General features: G+C 50.8%; 1 protein-coding gene across 8 annotated transcripts in view; it reads left to right on the plus strand.

Annotated features, from left to right (window-relative positions):
- The window catches only part of P2RY2 (purinergic receptor P2Y2), a 36,332-nt gene that overhangs the window by 4,961 nt on the left and 9,014 nt on the right, over window positions 1-22,357 (plus strand). For 2 of the 8 annotated variants that reach the window (XM_033120564.1, XM_033120562.1), the window contains exon 2: window positions 18,226-18,408. The gene's annotated coding sequence lies outside the window, so the exon portion shown is untranslated. Of the gene's footprint in view, window positions 1-5,459; window positions 5,578-8,213; window positions 8,466-11,083; window positions 11,168-15,978; window positions 16,050-18,225; window positions 18,409-22,357 lie in introns of those variants that run through there. The other 6 variants (XM_033120561.1, XM_033120559.1, XM_033120560.1 and 3 more) reach the window with 6 other exon arrangements.

Here is a 22,357-nt window from a genome sequence, read left to right on the forward strand (position 1 = left end):
TTCTGAAGAAGAAAGAAAAACAGAGGATTCTTATAGTAAAAAATACATTCTTGAGAAGAGTCAGTCCTTGCAGGACTCGAGCTGGCAACCTTGTGGTTGAGAGCCCACTGGCCCATGTGGGAATCAAACCGACAGCCTTCGGAGTTAGGAGCACAGAGCTCTAACCGCCTGAGCCACCAGGCCGGCCCCAGTCCTTCTTTCTTAATCTTTGGATTAGTCTGAGATGGTAATCCTCTAGATAACCGGTGGTCTGGATAATGGATGTCAGGTGGTGTGGACGCATCAAGTCAACATTCTTTTCTTACCTTTTCAGGGGATCATCAGACAATTACCTGGAGGTTTGATGTATATTCAGGCATTGACACAAGACTAGAAAGTTCAAAAATTTAAGTTCTCAGGCTAGTTAAAACAAGAATAGAATCATACCTCAACCTGCTTGATTTTAGTAATCTCGCAGCTTGACTATAGCGATTCCATTTTATTTCTTCACTCTGTCCCCCTCTGTTGAAGGCAACAATTCTCACAGTTTCCCGATGAAAAACAAAATTCAACTAGACTATATACTACTTATAATAAATACTTAAAATAACACAGAATGTCCAAATGTATTAAAGATATACATGTAAAAAATGAGATCTAATAATATTAAAGGAAAACACGGGGAAGAAATCTTGGAGTAGGAGTTAATTATGGCTCAAAATCCAGAAGCCAAAAGAGAAAAGACTGATAAATTCAACCACTAAAAAATAAAAACTTCTCCATTAAAAAAAAAAAAAGAAAAACCTGTGGAAAGTCAAAATACACTGGGAAAAATTGGGATAAATTGGGAAAAATCATTTTTAATTTAGGTGACAAACAGAGGGATAATCTTCCAAAATTTAAAAAGCCAGTAAGAATCAATAAGCCCAGCAAACCTAACAGAAAAATGGCTAAAGGATATAATAGAAAAGGAAATGCAATGGATCTTAAATAACTCTTTTGTTATTAAAAGATGTGCTCAAAATAAGAGAAATACAAATTCAAACTACACTGAGACAAGATTTTTCACCTATCAGATTGGCAAAATTCCAAAGTTTAATATCACCAGGTTGGTGAGATTGTGGGGAAACAGGTTCTCTCATGCAGTGCTGATGGGAGCATAAACTGGCACAACCCCAATAGTGGGCAATTTGGCAGTAGTTATCAAATTTGTACAATCCTTTTGATCTAGTAATAATATTTCCATGAAATTTCCTAATTGAACAGAAAGTATGTATATTGTTTGTACTAGCAAAATTGGAAACAACCCAAATATCTATCAATAGAGAACTGGTTAAATACATTATGGTTCATCTATACAATGGGATACTATCCAGTCCCTAAAAACGGAAGCTTTAAAAAAGAGGAAGCTTCCAATGTATTAATTTAGAAAAATCCCCAAGATACAATTAAGTGATAAAAAGCAAGATCACATGTATTGTAAGCTACGCTTTGTATTTTAAAAAAATAAGTAGAAATGCATGTATTTGCACAAAGAAACTCAAGAATACACAAGGAACTACCATATTTTGCCGTGTACAGTATGCACCCACATTTTTGGCCCAAACTTTCAGGGAAAAAAAAACCTTTTGTTTTAATTTTTTAATTCAAATTTTTATTTGTTTACATTTAGGTACTTGTTTTTTTGTATTATAAAGGAATTTTAGCATTCATTTTTCAGCATATTATGGTACAAGAAATTTTATGTAACAAATAAATACAAAACACAAGAACAAGAACAAGGTACAAGAAATTTTATGTACTGGTAACAAACTTACAATATTTATGCATCATAGGCCAAGAACTCTTCCTCATTGCAAGTTCATCATTAAGTTCAACAAAACCAATTATCATATTCCATGGCATTATTTTGCATACGGATATCGTTACTGATTTATAGAGTTACATTTTTAACTCATAAGCATAAATAAAAGAATTGAAAACATTTATATAGATGTGGAATTAGTACTACCCATGTAAATGCTCCAGTAAATGTGCATCCTTATTTTTCCCTCACAAATTTGAGCGAAAAAGTGTGTATTACACACAGCGAAATACATAATAAAACCACCTTTCAGTTTAGGGGTGAAGGGAGGAGTGAGAACTGAGTAGACATATGATGTGAGATGGAGAGAGACTTTTCTCAATATGTCCTTTTTTCCTATATTTTTAAGTTTTGAAACACGTAAATATATTAATTATTCAAATTTTTAAGTAAAAAGTTAAATGACAAAGAAAATTTACATTAAAAACAGACAGAGCTATGTTAAGTAAGTGCAAAGTAAGAGATGGTAAGTGATATAAGAAATAATAAAAATTGTGGCTAAGAACATTCAATGGGTCAAAAGAGGGATACTTTTATTTATTAAAAATATATAATCCATGAGGAAGACTTTTAAATAATACAGTATCAAAATAGATGAAATAGAAATAGAAGGAGAGGTTGATAGAAACAAAAAAGTAGTAAGAGATGCATCATCAGTTGAGTAAGTTATATATGGATATACATTATTTAAATATGGATATACATTATTTAAAATATGTATGTATGTGTGTATATATAATATATAACATATGTATAACAACTAGACTAGTAAAATATCAAAAGATAGATCCTAAAAAGAGAACACACATCTTTTTAAAAACCTATAGAACACATATAAAGTAAGTTCTAAAAAATAAAATAAACATAAACTATAGACTTTAATTAAATCAATGTCCTCTACATACCTGCAATAAAACTAGAATTCATAACACAAGTTTAAACAATTAAAAGAAACAACCCTCAAACCTAAATATTCCCATAAAAAGAGAAATTCAAAATTCAACTACCAACTATTTATAAAATAATGATAAAGAAAACTTTACATATCATAACCTGTGTAATGTAGCCAAAGCTGAATTCAGAGGGAAATCATAGCCTTAAATGCTTATGTTGTTTAAAAACACTGACAATAAACAAAATAGACATTCACTTTAATAAGCTTGGAGAAAAAGAACAGAAAAGCTACCCCAAGATAATTAAGAGGAGAAAATAATAAAGATAAAGCAGAAATGAATTACTTAGTAACCTATAGAACTGAGAAATAAATTCAGGTGCATTTTAAACAAGCAAACAAAAAAATTCTGTAGTGTGGCATATAAAACTCACCATTACTTGTCTGTTTCGGTTTATCTATCCCTTAACATGACACTCCCCCCCCACCCTCCTCCCACCCCGCAATCCACCACCCTAACCCCATCCCCACCACACATTACACACTCAACTCCTGCTGTTCCAAACTATGGACTCCCTGCTAGCTGAACTCAGGGACCAAATAGATTGATTCAGATAAAATGTTTGAGAGAGGGCTGGTATCTTGTCTGAGCTCTTGTTCCTTGCTTACCACTGTCATCCACTAGTGAAGTCCACCTGCCCTCTAAGGCCCAGCTCAAATGCCCCCTCCTCCAGCAGCCTTCATGGATTCAAACTACAGCTCAAACCAGAATGGGATTCTGCAAGAGGAATGGGTAAATCCAACACTTGTGGCAGAGTGAAGGTTAAATCCAACTGTGGGGGTGGAGGAAAGCTGCCTGGTGGAGGCGGCCTTTGAGCTGGTTCATGAAGGAGAAGGAGGATTTCAGCCAGCACTGGGCAGGGGAAAGGGAACTCCAGGAAGAAGGAAAAGCCTGAGCAAACACAAGAGTGTGTGTGAAAAGACTGAGTGGTTTGGAGGGTGGTGAGATGTCCCATATGACTGGGGAGTGGAAAGCTGATGGGAAGTGGGGGCAGAGGAGTGTGTAAAGATCATTGGAGCAGATGACAAAGGGCCTTGGATGACACACTGAGGGGCTTATGTGTCCTTCTCCTGGGGGTGGTGGAGAGTAGCCAGAAGTTTCTGAGCAGGATTGTAAGGATGGGACTGTCAGATGGTCAGCTGCCTGAGCCCCACTCTCATTGATGTAGGGGAAAGTGGGATAGTTGGGAGCCTACCGGGGGATTCCTTAGGCTGGCAGCCTCCTAGGAGGAGCTGGAGAGAGGTGGTGTGGACAGCGCTGACTCTGAAGGCCGGGGGCTAGGGGAAGGGGCCCAGGCCTACGTCTGTTTTTCCTCCTTGACCCAATTACCAGCTCCTGCATGCCTCCCCTTTACCCCCATCACAACCAGGGAGGGGCTGGAAGGCAGCTCCTGGCACATCCCCACACCGTGGGGCTTTTCTGTCACCCGTCTGGCCTGGCCTCCGCAGGGGCCTCTGTGGTCAGGTCTTTGTGTCTGCACAGTGGCCCTCTTTGTCCTGAGTAGCATTCCACACACATGCACCCCTCCCTCCTGTTCTCTCTCCCTCTCTCTCTCCACCCCCAAGCCGCACCCCCAGCCTGTGTTACAAAAAGCTAGAGTTTTGCAGAGAGAAGGACCAGGATTCTTATCTTGGTTCCCCATGGAGTCTCTGAGCAAGTCATTTGGCTTCTCTGAGACTTTGTTTTGGGGTCTGTGAAACGGGGCTGTGTGAGGAATCCAACTCCTGGCAAGAACTGGTCTGCTACCCAGTGCTGAGACCTAAATAAAAAATGACATCCACGGGGACCCCTACCCAACTCTCGTGCTGTCCACTGGACCTCCTGCTTCCAACTCCAACCTCATCCCCACCACTTCCTGGCCAGCTGGCCGTCATTCTCCCATTCGACAGATTAGGAAGGCCTGAGGACAGGGATGGCATCATGGGTGTGTGACCTATACAGTTACACAAGGCCACAGGCTTCAAAGAACCCCGAACTAGACCTCATGCTCTGCTATCCTACCTTAAAATTCTTGCTGGTTTTTGAACGAGGGGCCCATATTTTCATTCTACCCTGAGTCCCACAAATTATGTAGCTGGTCCCGCTTGTGGGGAGGTAGAACAGAGGCTTGCCCAAGCCTGGACTAGGCTTCCTGCCTTGCAGGCTGCCTCCCTTGAGTGCCTGCATCCTGGCATGCCGAGAGCCAGAGCTTACAGGCTGTATTTGGCATCAGAGGTCTGGCCCCTGACTGGGAAACCTGAGGAGCACAGTTCCCGGTTGGTGAGAGAGGTAGGACGGTCCAGGCCTACCCAGCGGTCCAGAGAGCAAGCAAGACAAGGCTGCTGGAGCCAGCCCAGCCCTGTGTAACCGGAGCTGCAGTGTGGGTCCAATGCCATGCCTCAGCCATCACTCCGGGAACTCAGCAGGGCCTTCCTTCCCAGCAGGTTGCAGTGCCAGTGTCAGGGGCCCTACCGCAGATTCAGTGTGAATTGGAACATTCACTTCCCCTTTCTGAACTTCAGTTTCCCTCTATGTAAAGTGGTAATGACAACACCTACCTCACAGGGTTCTGGTCAAGATTAAATGAGATACTTTAACACAATGACTAGCACAAAGAAAGTGATCACTAAATATAGTTCTTACTCATTCGCTCGCACAACAGATATTCGTGGAGGCGGACCAGGTGACAGGGGCAGTGCTAGGTGCTTGGCATTTAACTGTGAACAGGATAAACCCTCGCTCTGCCCCTAAAGAGATTTCCCATTAGATGGGAAGATAGACATCTACAGTGACAACAGTGTGGTAAGTGTGACAAAGGGAGGTACCTCATAAGGTGCCTGGGCTGGGCCTTAGAGTAGCCATGTTGGGGAGCTAGGAGAAGGGGCAAAGGGCAGAAAATCACGAAGGGGTATTGCAGGCAGAGAAAGCAGCAAGCAGCAGGCAGGAGGCCAGTGAGAGCCCAGCACTACAGCATGGCTGGATTAGAGGCAGGAGGTGAGGTGGGAAGACCTGGTCTGGCAGGCTGCAGAGCCCGGCTTTGTCTTGAGGGTGTTGGGGCTACCAGAGGGAGTGAGGCAGGCAATGGCCTGGAGAGGCGCCAGAGATACCACCCTAGCCTGTGAAGCAGGGCTTGCAGGTGTCATGCCCCAGCTTAGTGAGGAGGCCCAAGCTGGGGCCCACCCCCAGCACAGGTTCTCAGAGCAGGTTTTCTCAGGAAGATGACACAAAGCGAGAGAGGGAAGATGAGAAGGCTTGAGAGAGCCAAATGCCTCCTCAGGTTTGGTGAGACAAGAAGCCTCCTAATCCATGGGGAGAAGCACTCTTGGGCTGCCCTTCTCTATTCTGACCTGCTCCTGCTAATGGATCCTCCCATGGCTCCATTGCCCCATCCCATGGCTCCATTCGCCTCTTTGTGGGAACGCTTAGGGGCCTGGGCCTTCATCACTGGCCTTCTTGGCTGCTTGGTTAAAGAGAGGCTCCCTTAGTGCTATTCCACCCATCCAGATGGGGCCATGTGTGAGGTTTGCTATGGGACTTGCTGGGCCTCAGTTTCCTGGCTGGGTCAATGGGTCTCAAATAGCCATGGAAAGTCCTATATTTTCTTCCACAAACTCTTACCAGAAAATATAAATAAATACAGAGATAAAAGCTAAGGTGCTCAGGTTGAAGTCGAGTGGGGGCTCCTCGGGCAGCCCCAAGTAAGGGTGGGCTCAGCTGGGGGATTTGGAGCCTGTTGGACTTGATCTCTCAAGCCCAGTGGTGAGAGTGTCAGGGTAAGATGTCAGGGCTCTTAAACTTCCCGCCCCTCATTAGAGGGGATACTAGTCCTCACACCCAGGTAGCTCAGGACAATGGGCAAAACCCTGAGGAACAAAACCTCAGACAGGCCAGTGAGAAGGGGATTATTATTACCATTTTGCAGAAAAGGAAACTGAGGCTCAGAGAAGAGTCTGAACCTGAACGCAAGGCTGAGGGGTTCAAGGCCAAGTCCCTTTCCTCTGCTCCTCAGGCCTCACTAAGCCTCCTGTTGTGCTAGCTCTGACTCTGTGTGTCTCAGTTTATTTGGCCGTAAAGTAAGGGAGATGGGCCAGAGCAGGAGCAGGACCCTGAGTTGCCTACCATCATGTCGGCTGCAGGTGGAAGCAGAGCCTTGGCTCCTCGTCTTGGTATCAAAGGAATTTTTTTTTCTCTGTCTAAATAGCAGTTACAGTAGAGATTGGAAGGGAGAGGAGAGAGGGGTGTTGGTTGGGCTTCCAGTGCCCTGGGGGACTTGCCCACACCAGGACCCCAAGGTCTAGGCTCCATAATAAGTAGGGGCCGCAGGGATTTCTAGTCCTCTAGAAGCTGTATAGATCAGCTTGGACAATAGGTGGAGGAGGCTGGACAAGGGGCCTTTGTGTTCCAGGCGCAGGTCTCTGGAGGACTGCAGAGGAGGCTCAACTACACAGGGCTGTGTGTCCACTCTACTTCTGTTCCTGGCAAGGCTGCAGCCAGCATCCTTCCTGGGCCCCTCCTGGGGTCAGCAGCCAGGCGCCAGTCAGCTGTGGAGCCCAGCAGGACCCAAGGCCCTAGGGCTCTGAGCAAGCTCCTTGGCCACAGAAAGAGGCCTACTATGCACGTGTCTGGACACTGACTGTCCAAAGCCCTGACAGATAGACACTGATTGGCAGAAGGGTGAATGTGATTGCCTCTATTTCACAGAAAAGAAGGCCCCGAGAGGGACTGGAACTGGGTCAAAGTCTCCCAGAGTCAGTGCTGAAGCCGAGCTACAACCTACTCTCCTGACATCTAGACCAGAATGAGAGAGCAGGGGGCATTCATTCATTGATTCATGCATTCCACAACTCCGGGGACCCCTGGGACCACAGGAGGAAGAAGGCAGACCTGGTCCCTGCTCTCCTGGAACTCATAGTCTACGAAAGAGACAAACATAGGGTCCCTGACCACCCAAGTCCCTCAGAGTGAGGTTGAGGGCAGAGAAGGGAGTGATACATGTGGCTGGAGTCGTCTGAAAAGGCAGCTCAAGGGAAGCAGGTTGAGGGACCAAAAAGAGTAGGGTGTTCCGGAAATTTCTAGCGACTGTTTCTGAGAGAGATTAAGCAAAGGGAAAATAGGGGAGGCTCTCTCCCATCCCCACCCAACCCTCCTCTCTGGAGCTGAAGAGAGGTAGTAGCCTGAATGCCTGGATTTCCTACCTAGGGCACTGGGGAGCCCCCCACCGCACACACACCGGGGCTCAAGAGAGGGAGGCGACGTCTCAGCGTGGTGCTCTGAGCAGGTCCCTGGGAAGAGATGGCACAGGTTCAGGGCAAGGTTTCGCGGTGAGCAGCGACAGGAGCCACACAGGCACCAGGCAAACTTTGCAAAACTTGAGCGTAGGACGGTCACCGCCAGTCCCTCCCCGCGCAGCACTGGTGGCAGAGGCGCTGATCCCGCCACCGCATCGCTCGGCAGCGTCCCCGAGCGGATGGCGGCCTGCCTGTCCGGACAGGGGCGGGGCGGTGACAGGGTCTGAACCCAGTCGGCCCGCGGAGTCCGCCCGCCCCCGCCTGACCCGGCGGGTGTGGGAGCTACGCCCCGCGGGCGGGGCCCTCGGGCACGTGGGTCCCTGCGGCAGCGGCGGAACGGGAGCGCGGGCACCAGGGAGAGGTGGCTGTGGCATTGAGGGCGAGAGCACCCGGCCTGGGGAGGTGAGGAGTGGGCTGCCCGGAGGGGCCTGAGGCGGGGAGAGGTCGAGGTGCGCAGCCAGGGACCCGGCGGTGCCGACCTGGTCCTGGGCAAGCAGAGCCGTGTGCGTGTGGCTTTTGGAGTGGGGCATGGTTCCGAGCTGGTGTGAGCGCACCGGGTGGGTGGTCGAACTCTGTCTCCCCGGGGGCGTAGGTCTCAGGGAGTGAGTGCTTGTCCAGGTATTTGGGAAAGTCTGTGTGTGGGTGGGTGAGCTCGTGCGCCCCGGCGGAGTCGATAGCTGATCCTCTGGAACTTGTTTATATGTGTGTGCTCTGGGGTGGGCGCCCCCTTGGTGGCTGGGGACCCGAGAACCCCTTAAAGTCCGTTGTGCCCCCTTACCCCAATGGCACTCTGGGTGTCCAGTCCCTCCTCCCCCCTTGGGCGCCGGTAAGACTGGGAGGTTTGCAGGGCGGTGGGGGGGGGACTCGAAGGACAGTTAAGCCTCTATCAGGGGACTTTTAATCTGGCAGGTGGTGCTATAGGAAGGGTCAGTCTGGAGAAAGGCAGTGCCCTCCCTCCACTCCCCAACTAGGGCTGCCAGTGGCAGGTTTGGGGACCCCAGAGCCAAGGGCCAGGCCCTGCGGTGGACTAAGACTGCTAGTTTGGGACCTGAGGGATGGGTGGCAGCTGTTCCTTTCAGCATCATATGCCCAGCTTCCCTGGGCCCACAGCCTGAGGTGCCTGGTTTGTTTTGGATCTAGATTGGACTAATGGGGAGCTTTTAGGGTCAGGGTCAAGCCCCAGTAAAGTCTCAGTTATCTGTGGGTAGGAGTGGTTGAGAAGGAGATTCTTTGAGCAGACAGGGCCCACCAAAGCTCTCTGGAGAAAGAGATCTATATTCCAATGCTGCCTCGGCCACTGTGACCCTGGGCTAGGCACATCCCTTCTCTGAGCCTCAGTGGCCTCATCTGTGAAAGGGGAATAACAGTGATGTAGGATTTGAGGGCTCTTGAGGAGCTGATGTGTGGGTCATGTTCAGCCCAGTGTCCTCTTGCACTGGCTCACAGCTTGGGGGTAGCTATGGGGTTGGTCCCTAGAGGGAACTTTCTGAAACCCAAATCCCAACTGTTTTCCTCCCTGGGCTAACCTTTCACAGAACTTCCCACTGGGGTATCCGTCCACGCTTCCACCCAGCCTGAACCCCTTAGCGTGGGATTCAAGGCCTTCAAGAACTGGTCCTCAACGGCCTCTCCAGCCCAGTCTCCTATCTGACTCTTTACTGATAGTAAGTGCATGGAATCTGCTGCACACACTGGACAGCAGTCTCTTGCCTCAACAACAGTTTCTTGCCTCTAGACCAGGGATGTCAAAACTTTTTTCAACGTTTTTTTACCAAGGGCCATATGCGGTAAAATACACAAACAGCCGGGCCACTCACTCGAGGTGAAGTACGTATTGCCTCACCTGGTTTATTTAAGTAAACTAAATATATTTTTGGAATTTGCTGTGGGCCAATTAACAATGGATTGCAGACCGCAGTTGGCCCACGGGCCGCAGTTTTGACACCCCTGCTAGACCATTGCATGTTCTGTGCTCAATGCCTGAAATGCCCTCCTACTCTCATCTTCTTCATTTGGAGAACTACAGAGCCTTGAGGCCCAACTCAGATGTCCCCTCCTCTGGGAAGCCTTCCTTCCTCCCCCAGAGGCTCCTCTTGGAGCCTCTTCTGGGCTCCTAAAGTCCCAGTGCTGACAGCCCAGGTCCTACCTTGGACTGTCATGGTCTCAGTCTGTCTCCTTGCCAATCCCGAGGTCTGAGGACCCCTGGAGGGCAGGAACTGAGGCTCATATCTGTGTGGCCAGCACCCTGCACAGAGCTGAGCTGAACTGAGAGAACAGCCACAGCCCCGATCACCTACCCCCGTCCCCCGTTTCCCCAGTGAAGGCCTATCTACAGTGGAACTCCATGTCATTACAAAGAAAGGGAAGCCAGAATCAGGTCATCAGAGTGGGTGGCACAAGTTGTCAGAACAATGTGTCCTGGGGCACTACAGGACCCAGAGTATGTAGGCTGAAAACTTGGATTTCATCCTGAAGGCAATAGGGAGCCATGGAAGGTTTGTGAGCAGGAGAGCTTAATGGTCAGAGAAGCATTTCAGAAAGATCTCTCTGGCTGCAGGGTGGAGAATGGATTGGGTAGTGCCAAGTGCATAGAGGTCACGACATTTGTGATATTGACACCAGAACCATCCAGACATTGTTTAAACCCTGAGCCCTTTGCCCTTGGCCAAACACTTCCCTGAGCCCTCAGATGCTTCTGCTAAGGAATTTGGGGACACTTGGAGCTCTCCCTCCCCCAGTGGGAGCCAGGAGACCGGTGATTGATCTCATCCCAGCTCTTCCCCTAACTTGCTGGATGACCTTGGGGCAGTTCCTACAGTGCCAAAAGGAGGCTGGAGCCACTAAGGCCCTGTGCTGAGTTTGTGCGTGGGAAGGCTTGTCACTCTCCCCTTCCCCTGCTTTGGGCTGTCCCGGGCTCGGCCAGACAGGTTGCAGGATCACAGTGGGCAAGCCTCATAAATGGCTGTCAAGCTTGGGCTACAAAGTAAGGCTATGGCTCCTCCTGTCCTCCTCCTGCCCAGGAAACACGGGGCTGTGAGGCTTCTGGATTCCCCAAGCACCAGCTAAGAATGTGAGAACAGCACCAAGGCCTCATGGGCAACTCTGTAAGTGCTTTGATTTGGCTTCTTTCCTAGCGGTAGTCCTTAGAGAGGCCACAGTGCCCCTCTAAGTTTCGTTTTTGTTATCTGTGAATTGGGCATGATGGTTCTTTCTTCTTCAAATGCAAGGTTACTGTGAGGATTCTTAAGACAGTGGTCAGGACAGGGCTTTGTAAGCTGTAAAGTGCAATGCACAGGTGAGAAGTGTGTTACTCATAGACTTAAATGCATTTTGAAGACAATGCTAGAACATGGGTGCAATAACAAGGTATCATTCTGGGTTTTGAAATTTTACCTGTTGACTGCCTTCCTCTCCCCTAGCCCCCTCTGCTACTAGTAACATTTATAAATGTGCCTCATTTTATCCTCTACCAACGCTGTGAGGGAGGAATGATGACCCCCATCTTGCAGATGAGGAACTAGGGGACGAGAGAGTATCTAGCCCAAGGTCACAAAGCCAAGGTGAAAGCTGGGGCTCCTGCCTACCTTTTCTTTCTCCAGAGAGCTTTTGTGGGCCCTGTCTGCTCCTATCCCTCCCCATTCAAGACAGAAGCCCTTCTGAGTGAGGCCTGGTTCTCTGGCTTTCTGACTGAAGGAAGTTTGAATCCTGCCCCGAACACCCATCTTTAGTCTTGCTTGTGGCCTGATTACCCAGCTGCTGATAAGATAATGCCTGCTCAGGCCTGCCCACAGGACCAGGGAAGCCGTGCTGATCTAGTGAGGTGCCCCTGGTGAAATATTTCTTCTCTTCCTGAACTGCCTTCTGTGAGCCTGTCTCGTGTACCTTCCTCTCGGGCTGCCTTTGTGTTCGCAGGCCTGGTCTCCTCCTGCCATGCGGCCTCATGAGGGGAGGCTGGCTATGGGAATCCATCCTGGGTCATTTGCAGGGCTTGGCCAGGACAGGTCTGCTTTCTCTCTCTGACCACATCACCCAGGACAGGTTGGACAAAAAGAGGTGCCAGTGCGTGTTCAGGAAATGAGTGACTGGGTGAAAGTGGGTGTAGAGTGGACAAGGCAGGCCGTGCTCTATGGAGAGCTACAGTTGGTTCTTGAGCAGAGGAGTTCCTCCACTCCCGGCCACACCATCTCTTAGGCCTGCATCCTTTAGGGTTCAGGATGAGTAACTAGAGCTCCTGCTTGGAGGGTGGACAGCCTAGACCCTCCTGGGCAACTGCTTCCTCCTTGGCCCTGTACCCTGGTACCCTGTCACTGTCATTGTAGTGACAGTGGCACTGCCAGGGCACTGGAGTGTGAAAGGAGGGCCTCCCTCAGACTTCTTAGGACCCACATGATCCTCCCTTCTCCCCCTGCCTCAGGGAAGGCTCGCCCATCCTATTTACCTTCCATGTGGTGCCATCTTTGCAAAGGTCAACTCTGACCATGTGCTTCCCCACTTAAGCCCTGTCATGGCTCCCCGTCGTCCTCAGGAAGAGGCCGAGCTCCCCAGCCTGGCATTCCAGCCTTTTCATGTGAGTCCTGCAGCCTCCCTCCTTCACCCCCCACCTCCCACCCACCCCATTCTGTTCCACCTAACCCTCCACTCCAGCCTCACATGACCCCTGGCTTTACAAAACCAGGTCACGCTATCACACCATTGAATCTTTGTACCTGCTCCCCCTTCTGCCTTCAATGCCCTCCTACCTCTGTGACCATCTAACAAACTCCTAACCATCTATCAGGTCCCAGCTCAAATGACCCCTTCTCTGGGAAGACCTCCTCACCAGGCTGGTTAGGGGTTACTCTGGGCTCCGTGGCGCTGAGCTTCCTTTGGTCATGGTTTGATCACCCACGTGGACTTGGTCTTTGTCTGGCTTTCTCCCCATCCAAACTGGAGCTCCTCAAGGGTCTGACGGAGTCTGATTAAGTCTGGGTTTTAAGGGTCCCTATGAGGTCAGGCACACTGGGGCATTGGCAAGTGTTTGCTGAGACTTTGTGGCTCCTCAGAAAAGGACATGATTGTGTTATTCTGAGAGTCCAGACGCCTGTGGTTCTGAGAATCTCGAAATCAAAGGCTATCAGAAGCAACGAGTAACAGAATTAAAGAAACATTGAACATTCACCAGAAACTCTTGGCATTGGGCTGTAAGAACCAATGGACTCGGAATCCCGGAAACACTCAGAGGGAGACAGGCTCAGAATCACAGGCTCACTTGCATCCTGTTCTACATTTCTGTCCCTTTTTCTACCTTGGGTTCTCCATTCTCCCTCTTTCCCTCTGAGCTGGACCCTTTCTGCTTCTCTTCAGACCTGATCACAGCCCCTTCTAGGAACCTTCCCTGACTGTTCTGACCACCACCCCTGCCCCTTTGCTGGGTCACCCATGAGGGCCCCCTGCTGAGAAACGTGTCAGTGTCTCTCTGCCGTGACTGGCAGACACAGCCCCCACATCAGGACAATACATGATTTGCTAGCCTCCTGGAGCACCCACCTGCCCCCTTGTCTTATTCATTCCTCATGAGTTGTCTTGCGTAGCGGTGATTCTCTCCAATTGACCAGTGAAGAACCTGAGGCTCAGAGAGGGGAACCGATTTGACCGAGATTGCATAGCATGGGCGGTTCCAAGTTGGAGCCTGAACCCAGGGTTCTTGCCTCTTTAGTCTGGCTGGAAGCATCTGGGTGTGATAGGTTGATGTGGAGTCCAGGGCCTTGTGATTCTGAACTGGTTCAGTTTAGCAGCGTGTCTCTATAAGCCATGGGCTGGGCTGGGCGGAGCTGGGCTGGACAGTGCCAGGTCATGGGTGGGACAGGGGGTTTAGAGTCTTGCCCTGGGGTGGAGTTGGAGGTGCTCAACTCCACACTGAAAATACTGTAATTAGAACACCAGACCTTGAGTAAATCCTTTCCTCTTAAAGTGTCTCAGTTTCCTGATCTGTAAGATGGGAGGAACAGCCTGGCTGATCTGAGACCTGCACACTCACATACTCTGAGTTCAGCCCTAACACATGGCTCCCATAGCCAAGATCCTGGGGGCTCCCAAGATGGAGAGTGCCTCCTTAAGGGGCCACAGAGCCCAAGGGCTTCCTGGAGGAGGTTGCAGAGGCTTTACGTTGCAACAGCACCTGTTGATAACATCTGAGGTTACCCCCTCAGTTATTTTCCCAGACTAGCCCTAATGCTTATGGTGCAGAAAGCACTCCAGGCAAGGCGGGGTGTCCACTGTGGAGGACATTTGAGAGGGGGCAGAGGACGACTTCCAAGATCCTTCCTTTCTTCCAACTCAGCCTTGCCCTCTCCACTCCCCTCAGTCCACAGGGATGACCGACAGCTCCCCAAACATACTGTGTGTCTCTTGCCCTGGCTTTTGCTCGCTCTGTTCCTCTTCTCTCTCCACGCACCTGACCCCTACCCATCTTCCAAAATGCAGGTCAGGTGTCTTCTCCAGGAAGACTCCCTTGACTACCTCCCCATTCCCATTAGGGGTCCTCGGGGCTGCTTCAGCCCTGTTGCCTCTGCTTCCTTCAGCCCTGATCATCCTAATTTGTCATTACCTATTTCTGAGTTTTCTCCCATGTGCTACTTCCCTCCCCTGCCAACCCTGACAGTGACTCACCTGGAGTCCCCAAGTGCCCTGCACAGGGGCAAGCGTAGATATGGCAACCCCTATAAACGGTGAGTGAGGGAAGAAATGTGGTGGGGTCTGTTCCTGCTGGAGGTCCCTGGATTTCCCTCCCTTCTGAGGATGGCCTTGGGTGTGGGAAATTTGATCTGTGGTCAGTCTGGCTGTGACCTTGCTACTGTGCCCAAATTTCTTGTGTGTTTCCTGCCCTTCTTGTCTTCCTGGTATACCGCCATCCTCCCTGGCTTCTCCACCTGCTGAAATCGTATCTCTTTTAATTATTTCATAAAATAAGTCTAAATCATCTCCTTTAACTCCCTCAACAACCTTATGGGGGGGGGGCAGGTACTGTTCTTAGATTGTAGGGGTATTTAGACTGAGGTTGTGGAGAGGAGACTTGTCCAGGTCCCACTGCTGGGAATAGCAGAACTGGGGTTTCCCACTTGCCCGGTACCCTCCCCTGCTCCTCCATGGTGCTCTGGGTCCAGGCTTTCTGTTTCCCTTCACAGCACCCCACCTCCAGCCAAGGCAAGCAGCAGGGTTTCCAAAATGGTGATGGGTCACTCTCCCCTTCCAGGCTAGACAGGGCCAGCCAGATGGGCAGGCGAGCGGGTACATTCTGCAGCCACCCTAGTGGACGAGCTGGAATGTTGTCTAACCACCCTGGAAATTCCTCAGCGGGCCTGAGAACTACCCCAGCCCTTCCTCCTGGCATTGGGCTCACTAGCCTGGAGCCACAGAGAGAAAGACGCAGCGTGGAGTAGAGGCAGAGTCAGGTCACTGGGGCAGGTAGTCTGCATGTTAGTCTTGGCTCTGCCCTTGACTCACTGCTGACCTTGGGTGAGAACTTGGACTACCCTTTCTGGCATTAGTTTTTTTATCTGTGAGATGGATACAATAACCATCATGGCTGCTTCACACCTGGAAAGTACCAGGAAGAGGCGATCCTGGTCTCTGCGTATAGGGCATTCCCTCTGGTGGAGAACTGACAGATAAGCAGAGCCATGGGGCTCAAAGAGGGCTAGTCAGGGAGCTTCCTGGAGGAGGGGATCTGGGCTTTGGAGGGAAGGAGACAGTGGTGAGGGGCACAGATACTGAAGTCAGACAGATCGGGGCTACTGTGTCATTTGCTATCACCCTGGAGAGGGCATTGTGCCTCGCTAAGCTTCTCAGGATTCAATGAGAAGAGGCCTGTGAAGCCACGTAACATGGAACTTGGCACAGAGAAAGCACCCAATTCTTATTATGATATTGTTGTTAGAAGATAAGGAAGAGCGTTCCTGAGCAAAGCTGTGACCATGGGACTGCTTTTGCTGTGCTTGAGACAGGAAGGTAAGGATGGAGGCAAAGAAGGTGAGCTGTCTGGAGGGGTGGCAGGGACCAGTCAGGACCTGCAGTGCGAGGCTCAGGAGCTTGGACGTAGCCTGAGGGCAATAGGGAGCCATGGAAAGGTTTTGAGCTCCAAAGTATGTGGTCAGATTTGTGGGGTCTAAAAAAAATAATACTTTTCCTCCCACCTTCTAAGTTCTTCTACCTAATATTCAAATTAGTAGAGACAGATTAATAGGAAAAAAATCAAAATTTTAATACACACACATGGGAAATTCACATAAGGATGAAAATTCCAAAGACAGTGAGGCAACACTGGGTATATATGACATTTTGGACAAAGGAGGAAAGAGGGGAATGAGGTCTTAGATTTCAGAAGTGAGAATGGGCTATTTACAGGTAGTCGATTACAGGTAGTTGAGGAAGAGTGGAATACACATGCGGCCGGCAAATCTCAGAAACGATGGGGCACAGGGGGTATCTGGCTAACAGTCCCCTTACCTGAGGCCCTCCTATTAACCGTACTTAATTCAAGTTAGGCTAAAGCGAACATCCTAAGATTTCCTTCCTGAAGCAGGTTTTTCTACCTGACATCTCTTGGGCAGGAATTCAGGGAAAAGCCAAAGGTTCTGAGTATTATTTCTTGATGAACAGTTTAAAATCAATATCCAAAAAAGGCAGCTTCAGGGTGGCAAAACTTTGGTCTCCTTCAGATTCATGTTTTAAGACCTGTGATTGCCATATGAGAGATGGACAGGAGGGGCAGGGGTGGCGGCCAGGAGACCAGGGCACAGTGTGGAGGGGAAATGCGGGCCTAAGGCTGTGGGGTGGGGAAAAGCGCCATCGCTGAGCCACTTCAGCGTTGAACTGACAGGACTGGGCGAGTGATGGTTTCACATGGGTGGAAGATAGAGAGCTTATCAAGGACATATTGGAGGTTTGAAACCTAGAAGGATGGATGGTGGAGACCCTTCTCAGAAATCGGAGAACGGCTTTGAGAAAGTGCTGTACTCCACCTTAGTCTGTTGAAGGAGCAGTAGACAGGGTGAGACCCTAGCCAGAGTGGAGTGAAAAGGAGAACCTAAGGTAGAGGAGACTGGCATATAGCTGCCAGCCCACTAGCCCAGGTCAGCCTGCGCTCCTGGGGCAAGATGAGCTGGGAAAACAGTGGCCCAGGGCTCCCACACCCTCTTCTATTCCCGCAGCTACCCATCTCCTCTCTACTTAGCCCCATGCTTGCCACTGAACTTCCAGCGTGGGGACCTTGCCTTAGCTCTCTCGGACCCCACTCCTCCATTGTAGAGTAATGAAGGAGATGGGGAAAGGAGGGACATGTTAGTTTTTTCCTGTGATGTGTCTGAGGTTCTGGTAGGTGCTGGGATCTGCCCACACAGAGGGCTTCCTCTGCCGGGGGGTCCTTCCCTCACTGAAGCCCTGTGTCTGGTGCGTGTGAGACAAAAACCAGGGCCAGAGTCCAGAAGACCTGCGTTCCGATCTTGCCTGTGTCCCTGACTTACTGTGAGGACTTGGGCCGCAGTTTCTTCCTCTGTCACATGGGAGTTTGGGACGGGTGACTTGTAAAGGTTGTTCCCGGCCCTGACTAGGAGTGTGTGTGTGGGTGCACTGCATGTACATTTCAGTGTGACTGTATATGTCTCTGTGTAGCTGTACATCTAGGTGTGTCCATACTTGTGTGTGTTTGTGTGTTTGTAACACCTATGGAGGAATGATGAGAGGGAGGAGGGGTATTCCAGATAGAAACCCAGCTTGAGCAAAATTGTGTTGGCTAAAGCACTGTCAAGTAAACCAGGCAAGGAGAGTATTGACTGTTTCCTGTTATGGGAGTGACGCACAGAACCAGGACCAAAGGAAGGGGCACTGGAAGCTCAGTTCAGCTCTGCAAGATATGGGGAGACCTTCCCTGGCAGAACCACCTTCCTGTGAAAGGGGGCTCCTGGGGAAGGAGGCTGCAAACAACCACCCCCAGAGCGTGTGAGCTGAGGGTAGATGGCTGGGGCGTGGGAGGGCAGAGGACAGCCCCACCGGGATAAGCATGCCAGGGCACCTCTGTGCTCTTTTGGGCCAAGGTTGGAGCAGAGGAAGAGGCCTTGGGAGGGCTTGGCCTGGCTGACTTCCTGTAACCCAGAGCCCACACTGTCTCTACCTCCCTGTGTCTCAGGAACCCTCAGCACTGCCTGCCTGCCCTGAGAAATGCTGGAAGCTGGGCGCGGCCCCAGGAGGGGGACCTGTTTTTCCTGTTTCCTGCACAGTTCCCTGCAGCCCTATCCAGGCGTGTGCATTCATGAGTGAGCAACCTGAGCGAGTGCTGAGCATCCTGACCACGAGAGCAGGGGCTGGTCAGGTACGGGCGTGCGAGGGTGGGGTCCACTAGCTGGGAGACTGGGGCAGGCACGTGCATGCGTGTGTATACACTGAACTGGGGGTCGGTCAGGGGGATCCCTGCCCTGCTCCCTCATCCCAGGCTATGATGAATTCAGGCTCCGGAGCCAGACAGCTCTGGGTGTCAAGCCCAATTTTTCCAATTTCTGGTACTATGACCTTGAACTAATAGCTTAACCTCTATGGCAGTATCTACTGAGGAGTGAGGGTGGGGAATGAAATGAAGGTGCTACATAGAAGCTGCTCAACCCAGGCTTGACCCCTACAAAGTGAGGGAGGCGGGGCTCCAGGATCAGGAGCTCCTGACCCATGCTGACCTATGATCTGAGCCAGAGATGGGCGAGATCAAAGAATGTGACTGGCTCAGACAGCTGCCCCATCTCCAGAATGTGCCTGGGTCCAGTTCCCTTTCTCCCGGCATTTCCCCGGCCTGTTCAGAGAAGGGCAGGGCCTTCTGGGCCCTGCAGCTCTTAAAAGAGAGACAGCCCAGGGGCCTGTATAGTGCAGAAGCAGGCCTTAGGAGGGCTGGGCCCAGGAGGGCTAGGTGACTCCTGCCACCTAGGGTCAGCAGCTGAGAAATCTTTAAGTGTAATTGTCCTCTGGGAGGCTCTCAGAGGAATAAAAAGAAGATCCATGGTTATAAAGCTCAGCCTCCTCTGGGCTCCCATAGTCTTTTGTGCTTGCTTCATACATTTATTTATTCACTCATTTATTCATTCTGTCATTCATGTCATACCTGCTTTGGATCAGGCATCTTGCTGGATGATAGAGACAAAAAAAAGAATCAAATGCACCCAGTATTCTGGGAGCACCTGGAATGTTGCGGTAGAGGATGAAAGGACAAATTACTAACATGGTGTGAGGAATGCCTGGGCGGGTGTTAGGGGGGAGAGCTTCAGAGGTGAGATGACATTTGAGAAGAGCCTTATGGGAGAGGCAGGATGGAGTGCAGTGTGGTGGGTTCTGGAAAGGCTTTCCAGGCAGAAAGAACAGCATGAACAAAGGCAGGGAAGCCTGGCAGGGTACTTACATGGCTCAGCTCATATCTCCCTCTAGTCTAGGAGCTCTTCAGGGCAGGGCCAGCCAGAACTGGGCACTGAGGGACTGGTGAGTGGTGTTGGACAAAGTTAGGTAGGAGCTGGTCTCGAGGGAGAAGGGAGTGAGGCCCCAAGGGCATCGGAAGAGGCAGAAGTGAGGGCTGGGGATTTGGCTATCTCCATACGCAGGGGCTGGGGGGCCAGGAAAGATGTCATCACAGGTTGGTGAGCCAGCCTGTCGAGAGAGAGGGTGGGTAGGGTTAGTCTGCACTGGGACCATGGCAATGGAATCCCCAGATGGCCTGGGAGGGTGGAGGCCAGGAAGTCTTAAAACAGGTGGAAAAGGAGCTCCTTGGGTTCACGGGAGACTTAGGGAAGTCTCCACCCCTCTCATTAGTGTCAGAGATTCCACTGTTAGCGATTAGCAAGAACACTGTGCAGAGCAGTGGGATGTTGACGAAGGGAGGATGAGGGCCCTGGCCCAGCTCCAAGGAGAGACCTGCCAGGGCTCAGCCCTGGGGCAGGGAGGAAGCAGCAGCAGATATGGGACCGCGTGTCTGTTGGAGCGTGGAAGGGGCCACTCTCCCTGACTCCAGTGGGGAAGAGGACCTCATGGGGGAAGTTCTGGGCTGTAGTTCTCCAAGGCCAGGGAATTCAACCCGGGAGAGGTCTGAGTCTTAGACGGGCAGGAAATGCCTGATGTCACTGGCGTGCTGTGGCAGAGATGGACACCCCAAGCTGGTGACCTGGGGTGGGGGGCCCCTCTACAGATCGTCAGTCTCACACTCGGGCCTCCGCACTCCTGCAGCTTCTGTGAGCCAGCAACTCCCCGCCCACCTCCCAAAGCGTCCCAGCCTTGGCCGATTCCCACATCCCACCGTACTCCTTCAGGGAACCTCACACGTACCCTGTCTGACACTGAATTCCTCCTCTCCCCTCTCTTGCTCCTCCCAGACCCCTGAGCCAAGCCTCTTGGCCGCCTTTCTCCCCTGCCCTCCTGCACCCAGACTTCTTTTGGGCGAGTCTCTCCAGTCCCACCCCCAAACAGCCCTCAGAGGTCCCCAGGCCTGGCCCCAGCTTGGGCCTCAACATCATGTCCCTGGCCCACCACTCTCCCCTGCTCCACAGCCTCCAGGCAAGACCTGCTGCTCCTCCACCGGTGACCTGAGAGAGCATCCCAAAGATCTAAGGAAAAGGCCACATCTGATCTGAGCCTTGAAGCTCATCACACCACAGCGTTCCTACTGTGTGCCAAGCACTGTTCCACACGTTTTACACAGATCACTCACTCACTGCTCACAGCAGTCCTATGATGTAGGTTCCATTAATCACCTCTTTTTACAGGTGAGGAAACGGATGATCCGGCTCCAGAGGCCGGGTTCTTCGTAATCACTGGGGCTTGCTGTGCGGAAGGATAAAGAGTTGTAATTTCAACAGGTAGATAGGAGGGATGGGAATGGATTCTAGGTTGAAGGAGCAACATGTACTAAGGCTGGCAGGGGAGGAAACTGCCAGTCACAGAGGATGGTTGGGGCTGGTGAGGTTGGCAGAAGCAGGATTATGAAAACCTCCAGTACCAACCTGAGGGGCTAGGCTTTCTCCTGACAGCAAGCAGGAGCCATGGAGTGTTTCATGCAGGGGAATGACTTTTGTCTTTTACAAAGACCCCTCTGGATTTGGGGGAAATGAGGCTGGAGGCAGAGAGGTTGCTGCGGTAGCTTCAGCAGCGAGGGTGGAGGTGACATGGCTGCCTAGAGCAGGGGGCGGATGCAGGCAATGCTTTAATGCCAGGTCCTAAGTCAAGGCCCCAGGTGAGAAAGATCCCAGCAGGTTGCCCTGCCAGAGCACCTCCACGCCTGCCCCCTGTCAGTGTGGCACCACATAGGCTTCTCTCTGCCTCCTCGCCCTGGATCTGCCCTGGCTCCTTGGGAAGGAACTTGTGTCTATGGGAGGAAGGTCACAAGTGTAGTCTCCCTTCATCCTAGTTGCACCTTTGCTGACAATAGAAGACAGGGAAGATCTGGGGTGGGGGGAAGCAGGGTATTGGGAAAGAAGGGAAACTGAGGGACCTATGGGTCCCTTAGCTCCAGGCTCCTCCCTCACCTCCCAATCTCAACTTCAAGGGCTTTGAACTTGCATCTGGAAGGCCAGGCTGGGAAAGACGCATAGGGTCTAAAAGAGGGTCCTACAGAACCCTCAAGTCCCAGCGTCTCAGGACTCCCGATTCCAAAATGAAAGGAATTGTACAGCCCCAGATTCTCAGGGTAGACAAGTCTCACACGTCATCTGCCCTGTTTGTCCTTCCAGACACACACACACACACACACACACACACACACACACACACGGAGTGCACAAGCCCTTCTGCAGACTCTATTTGCACACCCCCATATGCAAGCAGTTCACTCACTACCTCCATCCTATAGAATCTCCCACTGGGGAGTGGACCTGGATAGGAATTATGGCCTGTCCCCAGCTGTGTGACTGTTGCCAAATGACTAGAATGATCTGTGTCTCCGGTTCTTTATTGGAAAACCAGGCATGATAACCTGGCTCCCACAAGCATGTTGTAAGGATGGAATGAAGTAACATTCATAAAGCACAAATAGTAGGATTTTAAAAAGGTCCGCTCCCCCTACCCCTTCACACTGTTAGAAAGTTATTATTTGTCTTTGTTCTAAACCTGCCCACCTGAGACTCCTGCTAGGATTTCCAGCCTGCCTTCTGGGAACTTTGGGCACATCTTCACCCTCCGGACTGAGATATTTGTCCCCTACCTCCCAGCTTAGAGAGAGTTCTTATTGGTCACATTAGTGGGAGTGGGGAAAGAAGGAAGGTCGACAACTGGTTCTCTGGTTGCTCACTGTCAGCTGG

The sequence above is a fragment of the Rhinolophus ferrumequinum genome, chromosome 11 (assembly GCF_004115265.2).
Source record: "Rhinolophus ferrumequinum isolate MPI-CBG mRhiFer1 chromosome 11, mRhiFer1_v1.p, whole genome shotgun sequence".
NCBI lineage: Eukaryota > Metazoa > Chordata > Mammalia > Chiroptera > Rhinolophidae > Rhinolophus > Rhinolophus ferrumequinum.